General features: G+C 42.9%; 2 long non-coding RNA genes across 6 annotated transcripts in view; one reads left to right on the top strand and one right to left on the bottom strand.

The window, feature by feature from the left end:
- The window catches only part of LOC140119616 (uncharacterized), a 65786-nt gene extending 58043 nt beyond the window's left edge, over positions 1-7743 (top strand). Inside the window, exon 3 of the long non-coding RNA XR_011853403.1 lies at positions 7660-7743. This is a non-coding gene — a long non-coding RNA (uncharacterized lncRNA). The remainder of the gene's footprint in view (positions 1-7659) is intronic.
- Positions 1-19581, bottom strand: part of LOC140119602 (uncharacterized) — a 66748-nt gene that overhangs the window by 15917 nt on the left and 31250 nt on the right. For 2 of the 5 annotated variants that reach the window (XR_011853401.1, XR_011853396.1), the window contains exons 3-4: positions 12774-12952; positions 9736-9914 (exon numbers count right to left, since the gene is read on the bottom strand). This is a non-coding gene — a long non-coding RNA (uncharacterized lncRNA). Of the gene's footprint in view, positions 1-9735; positions 10002-12773; positions 12953-19581 lie in introns of all 5 variants that reach the window. The other 3 variants (XR_011853397.1, XR_011853400.1, XR_011853399.1) reach the window with 3 other exon arrangements.

Below are 19581 nucleotides of genomic sequence, written 5' to 3'. Positions count from 1 at the left end.
AATGCACAGAGTCCACATCAGGTCTAGAGTATGGAAGATGAAGTTCCCTCCAGGCCCTTCATTTGTGGAATCCAAACTGCCTCAGCATGGCATGGGGGCCCTTTCTAATACAGACAATGTCCTCCACCCATTCCTAGAGCATTGAGGGGCCTCTCAAAGGAAGTGGGCAGTCGAGCCGAAACTGCAGACGGTTGTCTGTATCCTGTAATTTTACATTCTTGTAACAATAACATATTATTTTCCCTTGTTCCAAAAAATTATAAAACCTTGTATTTCATATAACCAATATTTTATCAATATGTAGGTCACATAATAACTTATTTGGAATGGGTCAAGTTTTCCCAACCTTACACTTGCAATGCCAAATACAGTTAGCCCATGAGGTGCTAATGCACAGAGTCCACATCAGGTCTAGAGCATGGAAGATGAAGTTCCCTCCAGGCCCTTCATTTGTGGAATCCAAACTGCCTCAGCATTGCATGGGGGCCCTTTCTAATACAGACAATGTCCTCCACCCATTCCTAGAGCATTGAGGGGCCTCTCAAAGGAAGTGGGCAGTCGAGCCGAAACTGCAGACGGTTGTCTGTATCCTGTAATTTTACATTCTTGTAACAATAACATATTTTTTCCCCTTGTTCCAAAAAAATATAAACCCCTGTATTTCATATAACCAATATTTTATCAATATGTAGGTCACATAATAAATTATTTGGAATTGCAATGCCTCAGCATTGCATGGGGGCCCTTTCTAATACAGACAATGTCCTCCACCCATTCCTAGAGCATTGAGGGGCCTCTCAAAGGAAGTGGGCAGTCGAGCCGAAACTGCAGACGGTTGTCTGTATCCTGTAATTTTACATTCTTGTAACAATAACATATTATTTCCCCTTGTTCCAAAAAAATATAAACCCCTGTATTTCATATAACCAATATTTTATCAATATGTAGGTCACATAATAAATTATTTGGAATTGGTCAAGTTTTCCCAACCTTACACTTGCAATGCCAAATACAGTTAGCCCATGAGGTGCTAATGCACAGAGTCCACATCAGGTCTAGAGTATGGAAGATAAATTTCCCTCCAGGCCCTTCATTTGTGGAATCCAAACTGCCTCAGCATTGCATGGGGGCCCTTTCTAATACAGACAATGTCCTCCGCCCATTCCTAGAGCATTGAGGGGCCTCTCAAAGGAAGTGGGCAGTCGAGCCGAAACTGCAGACGGTTGTCTGTATCCTGTAATTTTACATTCTTGTAACAATAACATATTCTTTTTCCTTGTTCCAAAAAATTATAAACCCTTGTATTTCATATAACCAATATTTTATCAATATGTAGGTCACATAATAACTTATTTGGAATGGGTCAAGTTTTCCCAACCTTACACTTGCAATGCCAAATACAGTTAGCCCATGAGGTGCTAATGCACAGAGTCCACATCAGGTCTAGAGCATGGAAGATGAAGTTCCCTCCAGGCCCTTCATTTGTGGAATCCAAACTGCCTCAGCATTGCATGGGGGCCCTTTCTAATACAGACAATGTCCTCCACCCATTCCTAGAGCATTGAGGGGCCTCTCAAAGGAAGTGGGCAGTCGAGCCGAAACTGCAGACGGTTGTCTGTATCCTGTAATTTTACATTCTTGTAATGATAACCTAAATTTCCCCCCTTGTTTCAATGAAATATAAACATTTTTATTTCATATAACCAACATTTTATCAATATGTAGGTCACATAATAACTTATTTGGAATGGGTCAAGTTTTCCCAACCTTACACTTGCAATGCCAAATACAGTTAGCCAATGAAGTGCTAATGCACAGAGTGCACATCAGGTCTAGAGTAAGGAAGATGAAGTTCCCTCCAGGCCCTTCATTTGTGGAATCCAAACTGCCTCAGCATTGCATGGGGGCCCTTTCTAATACAGACAATGTCCTCCACCCATTCCTAGAGCATTGAGGGGCCTCTCAAAGGAAGTGGGCAGTCGAGCCGAAACTGCAGACTGTTGTCTGTTTCCTGTAATTTTACATTCTTGTAACAATAACATATTATTTCCCCATGCTCCAAAAAATATAAACCCTTGTATTTCATATAACCAATATGCTAACAATATGTAGGTCACATAATAACTTATTTGAATGGGTCAAGTTTTCCCAACCTTACACTTGCAATGCCAAATACAGTTAGCCCATGAGGTGCTAATGCACAGAGTCCACATCAGGTCTAGAGTATGGAAGATGAAGTTCCCTCCAGGCCCTTCATTTGTGGAATCCAAACTGCCTCAGCATTGCATGGGGGCCCTTTCTAATACAGACAATGTCCTCCACCCATTCCTAGAGCATTGAGGGGCCTCTCAAAGGAAGTGGGCAGTCGAGCCGAAACTGCAGACGGTTGTCTGTATCCTGTAATTTTACATTCTTGTAACAATAACAAATTATTTTCCCTTGTTCCAAAAAATTATAAACCCTTGTATTTCATATAACCAATATTTTATGAATATGTAGGTCACATAATAACTTATTTGGAATGGGTCAAGTTTTCCCAACCTTATACTTGCAATGCCAAATACAGTTAGCCCATGAGGTGCTAATGCACAGAGTCCACATCAGGTCTAGAGCATGGAAGATGAAGTTCCCTCCAGGCCCTTCATTTGTGGAATCCAAACTGCCTCAGCATTGCATGGGGGCCCTTTCTAATACAGACAATGTCCTCCACCCATTCCTAGAGCATTGAGGGGCCTCTCAAAGGAAGTGGGCAGTCGAGCCGAAACTGCAGACGGTTGTCTGTATCCTGTAATTTTACATTCTTGTAACAATAACATATTATTTCCCCTTGTTCCAAAAAAATATAAACCCCTGTATTTCATATAACCAATATTTTATCAATATGTAGGTCACATAATAAATTATTTGGAATTGGTCAAGTTTTCCCAACCTTACACTTGCAATGCCAAATACAGTTAGCCCATGAGGTGCTGATGCACAGAGTTCACATCAGGTCTAGAGTATGGAAGATAAAGTTCCCTCCAGGCCCTTCATTTGTGGAATCCAAACTGCCTCAGCATTGCATGGGGGCCCTTTCTAATACAGACAATGTCCTCCACCCATTCCTAGAGCATTGAGGGGCCTCTCAAAGGAAGTGGGCAGTCGAGCCGAAACTGCAGACGGTTGTCTGTATCCTGTAATTTTACATTCTTGTAATGATAACCTAATTTCCCCCCTTGTTTCAATGAAATATAAACCTTTTTATTTCATATAACCAACATTTTATCAATATGTAGGTCACATAATAACTTATTTGGAATGGGTCAAGTTTTCCCAACCTTACACTTGCAATGCCAAATACAGTTAGCCCATGAGGTGCTAATGCACAGAGTCCACATCAGGTCTAGAGCATGGAAGATGAAGTTCCCTCCAGGCCCTTCATTTGTGGAATCCAAACTGCCTCAGCATTGCATGGGGGCCCTTTCTAATACAGACAATGTCCTCCACCCATTCCTAGAGCATTGAGGGGCCTCTCAAAGCAAGTGGGCAGTCGAGCCGAAACTGCAGACGGTTGTCTGTATCCTGTAATTTTACATTCTTGTAACAATAACATATTATTTCCCCTAGTTCCAAAAAATTATAAACCCTTGTATTTCATATAACCAATATTTTATGAATATGTAGGTCACATAATAACTTATTTGGAATGGGTCAAGATTTCCCAACCTTACATTTGCAATGCCAAATACAGTTAGCCCATGAGGTGCTAATGCACAGAGTCCACATCAGGTCTAGAGCATGGAAGATGAAGTTCCCTCCAGGCCCTTCATTTGTGGAATCCAAACTGCCTCAGCATTGCATGGGGGCCCTTTCTAATACAGACAATGTCCTCCACCCATTCCTAGAGCATTGAGGGGCCTCTCAAAGGAAGTGGGCAGTCGAGCCGAAACTGCAGACGGTTGTCTGTATCCTGTAATTTTACATTCTTGTAATGATAACCTAATTGTTCCCTCTTGTTCCAAAAAAAATAAACCCTTGTATTTCATATAACAAATATTTTATGAATATGTAGGTCACATAATAACTTATTTGGAATGGGTCAAGATTTCCCAACCTTACATTTGCAATGCCAAATACAGTTAGCCCATGAGGTGCTAATGCACAGAGTCCACATCAGGTCTAGAGCATGGAAGATGAAGTTCCCTCCAGGCCCTTCATTTGTGGAATCCAAACTGCCTCAGCATTGCATGGGGGCCCTTTCTAATACAGACAATGTCCTCCACCCAATCCTAGAGCATTGAGGGGCCTCTCAAAGCAAGTGGGCAGTCGAGCCGAAACTGCAGACGGTTGTCTGTATCCTGTAATTTTACATTCTTGTAACAATAACATATTATTTCCCCTAGTTCCAAAAAATTATAAACCCTTGTATTTCATATAACCAATATTTTATGAATATGTAGGTCACATAATAACTTATTTGGAATGGGTCAAGTTTTCCCAACCTTGCACTTGCAATGCCAAATACAGTTAGCCCATGAGGTGCTAATGCACAGAGTCCACATCAGGTCTAGAGCATGGAAGATGAAGTTCCCTCCAGGCCCTTCATTTGTGGAATCCAAACTGCCTCAGCATTGCATGGGGGCCCTTTCTAATACAGACAATGTCCTCCACCCATTCCTAGAGCATTGAGGGGCCTCTCAAAGGAAGTGGGCAGTCGAGCCGAAACTGCAGACGGTTGTCTGTTTCCTGTAATTTTACATTCTTGTAATGATAACCTAATTTTTCCCCCTTGTTCCAAAAAAAATAAACCCTTGTATTTCATATAACCAATATTTTATGAATATGTAGGTCACATAATAACTTATTTGGAATGGGTCAAGATTTCCCAACCTTACATTTGCAATGCCAAATACAGTTAGCCCATGAGGTGCTAATGCACAGAGTCCACATCAGGTCTAGAGTATGGATGATGAAGTTCCCTCCAGGCCCTTCATTTGTGGAATCCAAACTGCCTCAGCACTGCATGGGGGCCCTTTCTAATACAGACAATGTCCTCCACCCATTCCTAGAGCATTGAGGGGCCTCTCAAAGGAAGTGGGCAGTCGAGCCGAAACTGCAGACGGTTGTCTGTATCCTGTAATTTTACATTCTTGTAACAATAACATATTATTTCCCCTAGTTCCAAAAAATTATAAACCCTTGTATTTCATATAACCAATATTTTATCAATATGTAGGTCACATAATAACTTATTTGGAATGGGTCAAGTTTTCCCAACCTTACACTTGCAATGCCAAATACAGTTAGCCCATGAGGTGCTAATGCACAGAGTCCACATCAGGTCTAGAGCATGGAAGATGAAGTTCCCTCCAGGCCCTTCATTTGTGGAATCCAAACTGCCTCAGCATTGCATGGGGGCCCTTTCTAATACAGACAATGTCCTCCACCCATTCCTAGAGCATTGAAGGGCCTCTCAAAGCAAGTGGGCAGTCGAGCCGAAACTGCAGACGGTTGTCTGTATCCTGTAATTTTACATTCTTGTAACAATAACATATTATTTCCCCTAGTTCCAAAAAATTATAAACCCTTGTATTTCATATAACCAATATTTTATCAATATGTAGGTCACATAATAACTTATTTGGAATGGGTCAAGATTTCCCAACCTTACATTTGCAATGCCAAATACAGTTAGCCCATGAGGTGCTAATGCACAGAGTCCACATCAGGTCTAGAGCATGGAAGATGAAGTTCCCTCCAGGCCCTTCATTTGTGGAATCCAAACTGCCTCAGCATTGCATGGGGGCCCTTTCTAATACAGACAATGTCCTCCACCCATTCCTAGAGCATTGAGGGGCCTCTCAAAGGAAGTGGGCAGTCGAGCCGAAACTGCAGACGGTTGTCTGTATCCTGTAATTTTACATTCTTGTAACAATAACATATTATTTCCCCTTGTTCCAAAAAATTATAAACCCTTGTATTTCATATAACCAATATTTATCAATATGTAGGTCACATAATAACTTATTTGGAATGGGTCAAGTTTTCCCAACCTTACACTTGCAATGCCAAATACAGTTAGCCCATGAGGTGCTAATGCACAGAGTCCACATCAGGTCTAGAGTATGGAAGATGAAGTTCCCTCCAGGCCCTTCATTTGTGGAATCCAAACTGCCTCAGCATTGCATGGGGGCCCTTTCTAATACAGACAATGTCCTCCACCCATTCCTAGAGCATTGAGGGGCCTCTCAAAGGAAGTGGGCAGTCGAGCCGAAACTGCAGACGGTTGTCTGTATCCTGTAATTTTACATTCTTGTAATGATAACCTAATTTTTCCCCCTTGTTCCAAAAAAAATAAACCCTTGTATTTCATATAACCAATATTTTATGAATATGTCGGTCACATAATAACTTATTTGGAATGGGTCAAGTTTTCCCAACCTTGCACTTGCAATGCCAAATACAGTTAGCCCATGAGGTGCTAATGCACAGAGTCCACATCAGGTCTAGAGCATGGAAGATGAAGTTCCCTCCAGGCCCTTCATTTGTGGAATCCAAACTGCCTCAGCATTGCATGGGGGCCCTTTCTAATACAGACAATGTCCTCCACCCATTCCTAGAGCATTGAGGGGCCTCTCAAAGGAAGTGGGCAGTCGAGCCGAAACTGCAGACGGTTGTCTGTATCCTGTAATTTTACATTCTTGTAACAATAACATATTATTTCCCCTTGTTCCAAAAAAATATAAACCCTTGTATTTCATATAACTAATATTTTTTATCAATATGTAGGTCAAATAATAACTTATTTGGATTGGGTCAAGTTTTCCCAACCTTACACTTGCATTGCCAAATACAGTTAATCCTTGTATTTCATATAACCAATATCTTCTTTGTAAAACTTTTTGTTGGTGCACCCTGTTGGAGCAGTGCAGGGAGCCGCAGATTCATGAAGAACATGTGCCAAAATTTGTGAATATGTCACATACTGCACACAACACAGGCAAACTGCACATTACTTTCTATAAATGTGGACAAATATCCTCCTTTTAGGGGCCCACTTATGAGCTTTCAACTCCATCTGTGTACCTAGGAGGAACACAGATAGAGCTGTATCCAGGTATCACAGCCCTACTCTCTCTTGTGATAAATGTTTGCCGTTGCCGACACACATGTATTGCTATTGATCTTTCCAGCCCTACAAGATCCTACCCTATATATATGGGCACATCATTGCACTACTACTACCATCCTCTATATACATGGGCACAGCGGTGTACTACTACTCCCATTGTTTATATATATGGGCATAGCACTGCATTACTACTAGCCCCCTGCATTTATATGGGCACAGCACTGTACTACTACTCCCATAATCCCAACCTTACAATTACTGAGCAACATACAGTTAGCTCATGAGTCCACTTTAGGTCTATGGTGCGGTAGATGAAATTTCCTCTCAAGGAAAGGGGCAGTCGACCCAAAGCTTCAGATGATTGTCCTTAATTTAGCTCTTACCTTAGTACATTTACTAGTACAGTCTAAAATAACCCTGCCAGCATTTAAGCAATTACATGAGGTATGTAGCAATTACATGACCTTTGATACATTAGATGAATGAATACAACAACTTAATGAAAAATATCTAACAGTATTAAATTTTATAAATTCATTAATACACAGATTTGGATTTCCAGAAGACGCCAGATACGCAAAATCTGCATCGGAGTGTAGTGGGGAGGGGATAACAGCGAGGCGGCGGAGAGGAGTCAGGTCAGTGATTGGTGTCAGCTAATCTTCACATCACAGTGAAGTCTCTATATATGTTTTATGGTAAATTACTAATAGATAACATTGTGTATACTGTGTATAGTGTGGATGAATACTGTATGGATACAGTCATCAGTATATCATGTCCTTAGTGCCACTGCTCCTGCTATACCACATCGGTGCATTACTACTTTTTTAACCAGTTTCTTACTGCTTTACGACTTTATACGCTGCAGCAGAAGGCAGTTAACTGTATATTTGTGGCAGCTCTTTAAGACAGGCGCCTGTAGTGAGAAGAGGAGGAAGTGCAGAATGAAGAGGAGGAAGTGCAGTGAGAAGAGTAGGAAGCGCAGTGAGAAGAAGAGGAAGCGCAGTGAGAAGAGGAGGAAGTGCAGTAAGAGGAAGAAGCGCAGTGAGAAGAGGAGGAAGTGCAGTGAGTAGAGGAGGAAGTGCAGTGAGAAGAGGAGGAAGTGCAGTGAGAAGAAGAGGAAGCACAATGAAAAGAGGAGGAAGCTCAGTGAGAAGAGGAGGAAGCGCAGTGAGAAGAGGAGGAAGCGCAGTGGGAAGAGGAGGAAGCGCAGTGAGAAGAGGAGGAAGTACAGTGACATCTCTCTGTGTATAGACTGCTGAGATTTTACAGCACCGCCTGAGACCTGCAGAGTGGTTTTTTGGACAAAAAAATCACGGGCGTTCCTCCGCCTGCTGTTACACGCAAAGAGAAGGAAGAAGAGGAAGCATCGGAAAGTAAGTATGTAAGTTTATTGTTTTATACACTCGAATATAAGCCGAGTTGGGGTTTTTCAGCAGATTTTTTATACACAAGTATATATGGTAATTGATATTGTTTGTGTAATGAAAAGTTTTGTAATTTTCCAATATACTTTCTGTATCAATTCTTCAGCGTTTATTTGATCTCTGCTTGCTGTCATTCTATAGGAAGCTTCATTGTTTACTTGCAGTGGATAGAAATCTGTCCATGGTATGTGATGGGCACGGATGTGCAAGAGCCGTTATCATCATAGAGAGTAATGATACTAACGGCCCGTGCACCTGCCTGTCCATTAAATAACCATGGGCAGATTTCTATACACTGGATGTAAACATGTAGAATGACAGCAAGCAGAGATCGAGAAAACCATGAGGAATTGGTACGGAAAGTATATTGGAAACTGTTATCATGATTACAGTTCAGCGCTTCTTTTTTGCAAGTAAGAGGGGACTCCTTGCATCATCTATCAAGATGAATGGGACACTGCACAGCCCATAATTCACTTTTCTACCTCGGCCTTGAGTTTTTTGAATTTTTAATGCCTCCCCACACTGAGGCTCTCTCGCCCAGGGACCTACTGAAACCTGCAGCCAACCCTGCTGAGCTGTGCACCTCTGCATTGACTGCAGTACAAGGTTACATTAAATTATACCTTATCTGTGATCCAAATGTATTAAATGAATCCACCAACTTTCAAATCACCACAGAAGTAAAATCTGCATTGTGAGGGGCATTTTATACATTTTCAACCATACACATCATGTTCCATAGCTATTTCTCACTGAAGAGAGAATTCTGTTTTTATTTTTATGACAATTAGTTTTTTGGTTCATCAGCAATACAGCAAGGTTACTACCTCGCTCCCTGAACCTTCAATTTACACAATTATTAAGGCTTTATACAATAAAGGCAAAAGAAAAATAAGATAATAAGTGCACCGTCAATTCCAGACTGCCTATTGGGGCACAGAGAGGCCATTTGAAAATCTCAGTCCTTGAACTGTAAGGAAGGATTTTTATAGTGAAAAGCAATAGAGACAAATATGATACAATCAGGATGCATGACGTGATAAATGATAGCCGCTCTATTAATCTCCCTATCACATGGATACCACATCACCTGTGACCTGGAGGGTGCGCTGACCCCTGCCAGTCAGTGTTACATAGGGATCGGTAGGCAGAGTAATAAAGCCTTGTAGGTATGTAGGTTGTAGCACTTACCGTCAGGTCTGGGATTGTTGTGGCCGGAGACAGTTGAAATGTTAAACTGCCAGGATGTGCGGCGGCTGCAGAAGGGTCTCACTCTGTGCTCTGTACAGGGGTCACACTCATGGATGACGTCTTGTTCGCTAGATGAGTACGTCTCTGCACTTCTTAGCTGGACTGGTCCTCTTCTGGATCTACAGAACTCAGATCTAGAACTTTACAGCAACTGTGATGTCATAGAATGTCATTCCATGTGTATAATGTCACATCCCCAAGGGGGGCTAGGAAATAAATTGTACTAAGTGAAATAAAGTTTGTTTAAAAAACAAAACATAAATATGAACATCATTAAAAACATTAAAAAATTTTCAATAAACAGTGGTTCATTTTTTGGGTAAAAATGTGAAAATAATGTACACATTAGGTAAGAGTGCACACTGAAGATATAAATACATTGTTCAGGTATAGGAGTGTTCTTATGTTAAGATTATGAACATTTTTTTTTTACTTCAAACACTTCCAGATAATTAAAGATAATCAATATGTGTAATGTACCAATGAAAAAGCATAAATAAGACCTCATCTCTTCCCAAAAAAAGTAAACATATTTTTAGCTAAAATAAATCTTCACTCAAATGGTTCCATCATAGTCCACAGCATTATAAAGACCACAGCAAATATTTGCAAGACACATACTTGCTCCTGAATTTTTGAATTCAGGAGCATTCAAAAATTTTGCCGCAGGCTCCTTGTTTTTGGTGCCCAGATCATGCTATAATTTACACTGGGATGTTAGATTGTGGTGCAAGGGGTTAATGGTTAATTGGAACACGACCCAAAAAGTTTAATATAGTCCCCACATTCATGATGATGAAATAGAATTTTTGCTGCTTTTTGCAGGTCTAAGGCCTCTTGCACACTAGCGTTGCGTTTCACGTCAGGGTGCAATGCGTGAAAAACTGACGTTTTTGCTGCGTTTTTGTTTCATTTTTGTTCGCGTTTTTTTGCGTTTTCGGTGCGTTTTTCACGCGCGATTTTTTAAGTCAATGGGACTTTTTCAAAGGGACCAAGGTTCGGGAATAAAATGTTTTATTTAATTGAAAAATAATGTCTTCTGATAAGTTGCAAACATCTGCGATCTATTCTTCACTGTTCCGCGCGCGTATATTATCTCCCGACAAGTTAGCAGATGAGAAGAACAGTGAAGAATAGAATAAAAACAGTGAACACAGTGAAAACAGTGACCACAGGATCATTTAAGATAAAAACACAGTGCAGAACACAGTGCAGAATAGATTACAGATGTTCGGCACATCTGCTTACTTGTCGGGAGATACGCGCGGAGCGCTGCGAACAAAATAGCATGTGAAGAACAATATATATGTGTGAAGAAGACATTGCAGATGTATGGAAACATCTGCAGTGTGTTCTTTACACACATATATATTGTTCTTCACATGCTATTTTGTTCGCAGCGCTCCGCGCGTATCTCCCGACAAGTAAGCAGATGTGCCGAACATCTGTAATCTATTCTGCACTGTGTTCTGCACTGTGTTTTTCTCTTAAATGATCCTGTGGTCACTGTTTTCACTGTGTTCACTGGTTTTATTCTATTCTTCACTGTTCTTCATTGTGTTTTTTTAATTAAATGATCGTTCTCGAGCAGGGGAAATACTGTTATACTGGTCACCTAGCAACCCTTACGTTTAAAACGCATTGCACTCGCATTGCACTTGCAATGATTGCGAGTGCAATGCGTTCTTGATGCATCTCCATAGACTTGAATGGGGCGTGAAAATTGCGCGTGACTCGCAAAAATAGAGCATGCTGCGATTTTGACGCGCGTGCAAACGAACGCAAGCACGCGCGTTGAAAACCACGCAAATGGAGAAAGACCCATTGAATACAATGGGACAGAGTGCAATGCGAGTTCTGAGCGTCAAATGCACGCGCAGAACTCGCGCGTGAAAAACGCCAGTGGAGAAGGGGCCTAAGTGTGCACCAAAAATTGAGCCAAAAACATTTTTGGGATATTAGAAGTGCAAGAAAAGTGTCCTGATTTCAAATTGTGCACCCAATAATAGAAAAGGCGTGCGTGTCGGAAAGGGAAAAAAATTGTCCCAGCAACACTTCATTAAAGGGCGCAAAAAAAGTCAATAAAATAGTCCTAAATTTAAAGAATAAGAATGAGGCCCCTGCTCATAATAACTTACAGTCTGTTAGTTAAAGGGAAGATAAAGGAGGTGACAGGACGTATATAATGGTCCAGCGCCTGTATATACGATAGAGGGTAAATATATAATGGTGGGGGCTGACAGTAGAGATTCCCCCTGTAATTGGCAGAATGGGGAACCAGAAGCCCTTCTAATCTGCCTCGTGCTACTAAGGACTTCTGGGATCAGTTTGTCCTGGGAGTGGTCAGGGAAGTCCCATAGAAATCAGCGGAGACCTAATGGACTAATGGGGTCGGCATATGATGTGAATCCCCCCCCCTGCACCCACCACACCAGATATTTTTAGAGTCTCTGGCCTCTAGAATTGCGCTATAACCTGCGCCAGGAACATGTGGATAGTTAATGCAGGGCAGGTCTACAAGTGCACCAGATTTATGAAAGGGGCTGAGGTTGAATGATAAATCTGTTAGACCACTAGATTGTCTTGGGTTAAGCTCCCCATGCACTTAATACATGTGTCAGTTAAGCCCCCAGTTTTCTCTTACACAAAAATAAGAAAAATCAAGAGTGTTCAGTTGGTTGTGAATTGTGTGGTACTTTTTATACAACCCCCATAAGCCAGAGAGGCCATTGGAAAATCTCAGTCCTTGAACTGTAAGGAAGGATTTTTATAGTGAAAAGCAATAGAGACAAATATGATACAATCAGGATGCATGACGTGATAAATGATAGACGCTCTATAAATCTCCCTATCACATGGATCCCACATCACCTGTGACCTGGAGGGTGCGCTGACCCCTGCCAGTCAGTGTTACATAGGGATAGTCAGGCAGAGTAAAATGAATAAAGTCTTGTAGGTAGGTAGGTTGTAGCACTTACCGTCAGGTCTGGGATTGTTGTGGCCGGAGACAGTTGAAATGTTAAACTGCCAGGATGTGCGGTGGCTGCAGAAGGGACTCACTCTGTGCTCTGTACAGGGGTCACACTCATGGATGACGTCTTGTTCCCTAGATGAGTACGTCTCTGCACTTCTTAGCTGGACTGGTCCTCTTCTGGATCTACAGAACTCAGATCTAGAACTTTACAGCAACTGTGATGTCATAGAATGTCATTCCATGTGTATAATGTCACATCCCCAAGGGGGGCTAGCAAATAAATTGTACTAAGTGAAATAAAGTTTGTTTAAAAAACAAAACATAAATATGAACATTATTAAAAACATTAAAACATTTTCCATAAACATTGGTTAATTTTTTGGGTAAAAATGTGAAAATAATGTACACATTAGGTAAGAGTGCACACTGAAGATATAAATACAATGTCCCGGTATAGGAGTGTTCTTATGTTAAGATTATGAACATTTTTTTTTTACTTCAAACACTTCCAGATAATTAAAGATAATCAATATGTGTAATGTACCATGAAAAAGCATAAAAAAAGTTAACATATTTTTACTTAAAATAAATCTTCACTCAAATGGTTCCATCATAGTCCACAGCATTATAAAGACCACAGCAAGTATTTGCAAGACACAGTAAGACATTTTGTGGAGCATTCATCAATTTTGCCACAGACCCGTGCTTTGGTGCCCAGATCATGCTATAATTTACACTGGGATGTTAGATTGTGGTGCAAGGGGTTAATGGTTAATTGGCACATGACTGAAAAGGTTTAATATAGTCCCCACATTCATGATGATGAAATAGAATTTTTGTTGCTTTTTGCAGGTCTAAGTGTGCACCAAAAATTGAGCCAAAAACATTTTTGGGATATTAGAAGTGCAAGAAAAGTGTCCTGATTTCAAATTGTGCAACCAAACAAGGAGAAAAAAAAATTCAATAAAACAGAATGAGGCCTCTGCTCATAATAACTTACAGTCTGTGAGTTAAAGGAAAGAAAGGAGGTGGTGACAGGACTTATATAATGGTCCAGCGCCTGTATATAGGATAGAGGGTAAATATATAATGGTGGGGGCTGACAATAGAGATTCCCCCTTCTAATCTGCCTCGTGCTACTAAGGACTTCTGGGATCAGTTTGACCTGGGAGCGGTCAGGGAGGTCCCATAGAAATCAGCGGAGACCTAATGGACTATAGGCAGTCCCCGGGTTACATACAAGATAGGGTCTGTAGGTTTGTTCTTAAGTTGAATTTGTATGTAAGTCGGAACTGTATACTTTATAGTTGTAGCCCCAGCCAGAATTTTTTGGTTCTCTGTCAAAATTGTATTTTAAAAATGTTGGGTTGTCATAAGAAGCAGGATTAACACTAAAGCTTCATTGTAGACATAATTTATAACTGTTCTAGCTGTTTATTGTGGCCCAGGACTAAAGTACAGTAAATTACCAAAATCCAGAGGTCCGTTTGTAACTAGGGGTCGTCTGTAAGTCAGGTGTTCTTAAGTAGGGTACCGCCTGTAATGGGGCCGGCGTATGATGTGAATCTCCCCCCTGCACCCACCACACCAGATATTTTAAGAGTCTCTGGCCTCTAGAATTGCGCTATAACCTGCGCCAGGAACATGTTCATAGTTAGTGCGGGGCAGGTCTACAAGTGCACCAGATTTATGAAAGGGGCTGAGGTTGAATGATAAATCTGTTAGACCAGGGGTCAGGAACCTTTTTGGCTGAGAGAGCCATGAACGCCACATATTTTAAAATGTTATTCCGGAAGAGCCGTACAATATGCACATGCCCCCGAGGAGATAGGTAGTCTCAGTGTCATGGGTGCCCCTGCGATCTATGTCTCAGATCGCAGGCACACCTGTGCCCCTCTCTGTGGCGACGCCCCTTTCAGAGCTCACTCACGTCTCCATGTGTCTGCTCCCGTCCTGGTTGCGCGTGCGCAGATTAAACTGGCCAGCCCGCTGCTGATTGGCGCTACCCACTTTCTTGGTTCCCCGCTGGATCTTAGTTCTTCATGGATATGAGGAAGCTTCTGTTGACCCCGGACCTGTTCTTGATCTGCCAGCCCTGACCTCTTGCTCCGTCCCCTACCTCGCATCATTGCCACCTGCCTTGACCGCCTGCTTGTTCCTGAACACAAGACTTTCTAGTGATCCTGTACCTCAACCTTGGCTGCCACCGCAGACAAGTCGTGCCTGTGGAACGACCAGGTGGTACCTTACTGCAGCAATACCATCCTACTTTGCGGCGGGCTCTGGTGAAGACCAGGTGCCACTTAGATTCCGGTCCAAGGTGTCTGCTTACATCATCGTCCATGGGGGTCCAGGGGGTTCACTACTCCAAATCCTGACACCCACCACATGCCTCGCAGTAGATAGGTAGTCCCAGCACTTGCCTCCAAGTAGATAGGTAGCCCCAGCATATACCCCCAGTAAATAGGTAGCCCCACAGCACATGCCCCGAAGTAAATAGGTAGCCACAGCACATGCCTCCCAGTAGATAGATAGCCCCAGGATATACCCCCAGTAGATAGGTAATAAAAAATGAATATTCACTTCCCAGCGCTCCCTGCAGCCAGCTCCCCATTGCTCCCACGCTCTTATCTTTGACCCAGGCTTAGACGATAGCGGCGATGGCACCTGGGCCGTACAAAGGATGTAGGCAGCGGTAACATCGCTGCCTGTGTCCAGTAATAAGTCTAAGAGACACACATCACCCATCAATATTTATTAAAGATCTGCCTGAGAGCCAGATGCAGCCAACAAAAGAGCCATATCTGGCTCCTGAGCATTAGGTTCCCTACCCCTGTGTTAGACCACTAGATTGTCTTGGTTAAAGCCCCCGTTTCACTTATGACACATGTGTCAGTTAAGCCCCCAGTTTTCTCTTACACAAAAATAAGAAAATCAAGTGTGTTCAGTTGGTTGTGAATTGAGTGGTATTTTTTTCCTCAGGGATGTAAGGTTCTGTATGAGGTGCCATGTACATGGCGGAGGAGATAGTGGGGGCAGTTTCTGCCCCCCCTTCTTTGAAGGAAGGGAACCACAAAGAATTGTATAGGTAACTGGAGGTGATTGTGGAATGGCTATGGGATTGACAACAGTGCTAGTCCCTCACCCATTCTGCAAGTGTCAGACAAAAACCGCTACAGATTTTTTTCTGCGTTGTGTGTATAGGTAATTTGCAATGTGTGCAGTGTCCCCAGACCACACTAATCCCCCCTCACCCTTCCACCTGTCAAAACTGCTAATAGACTTCCTCTATTGGGTAATTTAATGAAATTGATATATAAGACTCTTTTCGGACTGAAGTATTTTGATCAATATGTGATGTCATTTGATGTCTAAAACTTTAGGAAAACACTGATGAGAATAATGATGTCTGAATGAGGCAGTAGTCTTGCTATTTGCCAACGTTATGTATTTGGTTTAATTATATGAAACATTGGGGCAAATTTACACACCCGTCCCGTCGCAATCCCGGAGGTGCGTTGTCTGTCGAGGATTCGGAGCTGCCGCGATTCACTAAGATCATGCGTCCATTTTCCTGCATGTGTTGCTTGACCGCTGAGGTCCGCTGGAGTTCACCTTCTTCTTCCTGGTGCATGTAAGTGCTTGGTATTGTGACAAAATTGAAATATTAAATCCTGCGCGTTGTCCAAATCCGTTGGATCATCCAACAGCTCGCCTCCCAATTTGTGTCGCGTGAAAGTTGGCGCTGATGTGCCAAAATCCGATCGCGTGCGCCAAAAACCCCTTTTTTAATGCGGCGCACATCAGAAATCGTGGGGTATTCTAACGAGAGTGCGGACCGTGGACCCTTAGTAAATGAGCCCCACTGTGCTCTATTTTTGCCACATTACTTGAATGTGCATTTAGGTATTTATTTATGGTCATGGTAATTATACAGATTTATACTCTGGCCCTACAATACCATGACCAATGGGCTGATATCTATCCTGTATGAACATCTGATGCTTATAGAACCTATTAGGTGCTGTATAGAGATGAGCGAACATACTCGTCCGAGCTTGAAGCTCGTTCGAGCATTAGCGTACTCGAAACTGCTCGTTGCTCGGACGAATACTTTGCCCGCTCGAGAAAATGGCATCTCCCGCCGTTTTGCTTTTTGGCGGCCAGAAACAGAGCCAATCACAAGCCAGGAGACTCTGCACTCCACCCAGCATGACGTGGTACCCTTACACGTCGATAGCAGTGGTTGGCTGGCCAGATCAGGTGACCCTGGAATAGACTAGCCCCTGCCTGCACTGCCCGGATCATTCTGTGTCTGGATGCCACTAGGGAGAGAGCTGCTGCTGGTCAGGGAAAGCGTTAGGCTGTTCTATTAGAATAGTGTTAGGCAGGAGTGATTCTACAAGAACCCAACAGCCCTTCTTAGGGCTACAATAACGTTATACATTTTTTTTTTTTATTTGCAGCTAGTACCATATTGTGAGGAATTTGCAGGGGGACTTGCTACCGTTGTGTTTAGCTCTTAGTGACACACATATCCACCTCAAACACCAAAGTGGGAAAATTTATTAGGGGTTTGATTTCAATTAGGCACAGTCTGCCATTTACTTTTTATTTTACGTTTATTTTTTCATAACTCAGCGTCATCTCATCTGGCATAGCAGTGTGCTTTCATACTTGGCTAGAAAAAAGCCATAGGAGAATCCAAACGGCTTACTTAGGCCTACAATAGCGTTATATATTTTATTTCTGGTTGATCTGCTGGTGGCTGTCCTTGCTGTAGTGCATCTACTACCATATTGTGAGGAATTTGTAGTGAGACTTGCGACCGTTGTGTTTAGCGCTTAGTGACGCACATATCCATCGCAAAGACCGAAGTGGGACAATTTATTAAGGGTTGGATTTCAATTAGGCACAGTCTGCCATTTCCTTTTTATTTTACGTTTATTTTTTCATAACTCAGCGTCATCTCATCTGGCATAGCAGTGTGCTTTCATACTTGGCTAGAAAATAGCCATAGCAATAGGATAGCATCGTTTGGTTTTAAAAACTAAAAAACACAAAAAAAAACACAAAAAAACACAAAAAAAAGTTAAAAAAAAATTAAAGTTATAACTTTCATTTTCAAAATGTTTAACCTGAGGGCTAGGGGTAGAGGACGAGGGCGGGGACGTGGGCGTCCAACTACTGCAGGGGTCAGAGGCCGTGGTCCTGGGCGGGGTGAGACACCACCTGCTGATTGAAACCAAATAACAATGGGACAGGCACTACCAATATCTATCGGTAAGATATAGTCCACGTATCCCAAGTGTGCATTACGTCACCAAGGGGGAGAAAACAGAGAGGATACGTATATTGGACTGAAATAAATATACAAACTTTATTATTGCAATTACATATACAAATGACAACAAGACCACATGGATATAAAAACACTAAAACCTGCACCAAAACAGGTGCAAAGAACCTCCCAGGATCTGCATATCCTGGGCTCCCCAATCCAACTGGCCAACAAGCATAGAAAATATACAATGTGTAGCAGTTGTCACTAGATATGACTAAGTAAACAATAGGCTGTAGAGCAACATGTATGGTTAAAGTGATCAGTGCAAAACATATGCAAGAAATAAACAGCCTAGTGTGCTAACTGCCCGAGAGCCCAACATATACAATACCTAATAGGTCCACATGGCAAGGTAAAAAAGGGGCACAAAGGCACGGCCAGACTGGGGGGAGAAAAAGGAGCGAACCCCACGCGTATCGTCACCCGCTCCGGTGACTTCCTCACCTGCTGATGAGGGAGCAGGGGAACGCCGCAGAGCTACACTCCCTAGGTTCATGTCTGAAGTTACTGGGACTCGTGGTAGAGCACTGTTGAGGCCAGAACAGTGCGAACAGGTGATGTCGTGGTTTGTCGACAATGCTTCGAGCAATTTGTCCACCAGTCAGTCTTCCACGCAGTCCACCCATGTCACCGAATTCGGCACTCCTCCAGCTCCTGCACCTCAGCCTCCTCCCCCCCAGTCTGCCCCCTCCCAGGAAAATTTGGCATTTGAACCGGCATACTCTGAGGAACTGTTTTCTGGACCCTTCCCACAGTCACAAACCACTTGTCCGGTTGCTGCTGAGCAATTTTCCGATGCCCAGGTTTTCCACCAGTCGCAGTCTGTGGGTCATGATGACCTTCTTGACGTAGTGGAAGAAGTGTGTAAAGAGGTGTCCGACGATGAGTAGACATGGTTGTCAGACAGTGGTGAAGTTGTTGTCAGGGCAGGAAGTCCGAGGGGGGAGCAGACTGAGGGATCGGAGGATGATGAGGTGACAGACCCAAGCTGGGTTGAGAGGCCGGGTGAACACAGTGCTTCTGAGACGGAGGAGAGTCCTCGACCAGAACAGGTTGGAAGAGGCAGTGGTGGGGCCAGACGGAGAGGCAGGGCCAGAGCAGGTGCATCAGCGCCAAATGTGTCACGTAGTGAAGCTCCCGTGGCGAGGGCTAGATTTTCAGAAGTCTGGAGGTCCTTTAAGAAAACACCGGATGACCGACGGACTGTGGTGTGCAACCTTTGCCAAACCAGGATCAGCAGGGGTTCCACCACTACTAGCTTAACTACCACCAGTATGCGCAGGCATATGAATGATCACACAGCTCCCTACAACTACTGGGTTTCAAAGCTGGACATGTGGCACGAACTGGCGCTGTACGCCTTGGAGGTTCTTGCCTGCCCTGCCGCTAGCGTGTTGTCCGAGCGGGTTTTCAGTGCAGCTGTTGGCATCATCACCGATAAGCGTACACGCCTGTCGACTGACAGCGC

The sequence above is a fragment of the Engystomops pustulosus genome, chromosome 1, assembly GCF_040894005.1.
Source record: "Engystomops pustulosus chromosome 1, aEngPut4.maternal, whole genome shotgun sequence".
Classification (NCBI taxonomy): Eukaryota; Metazoa; Chordata; class Amphibia; order Anura; family Leptodactylidae; genus Engystomops; species Engystomops pustulosus.
Note: the sequence above shows the minus strand (reverse complement) of the source record. Positions and strands in the feature narration are given on the sequence as shown.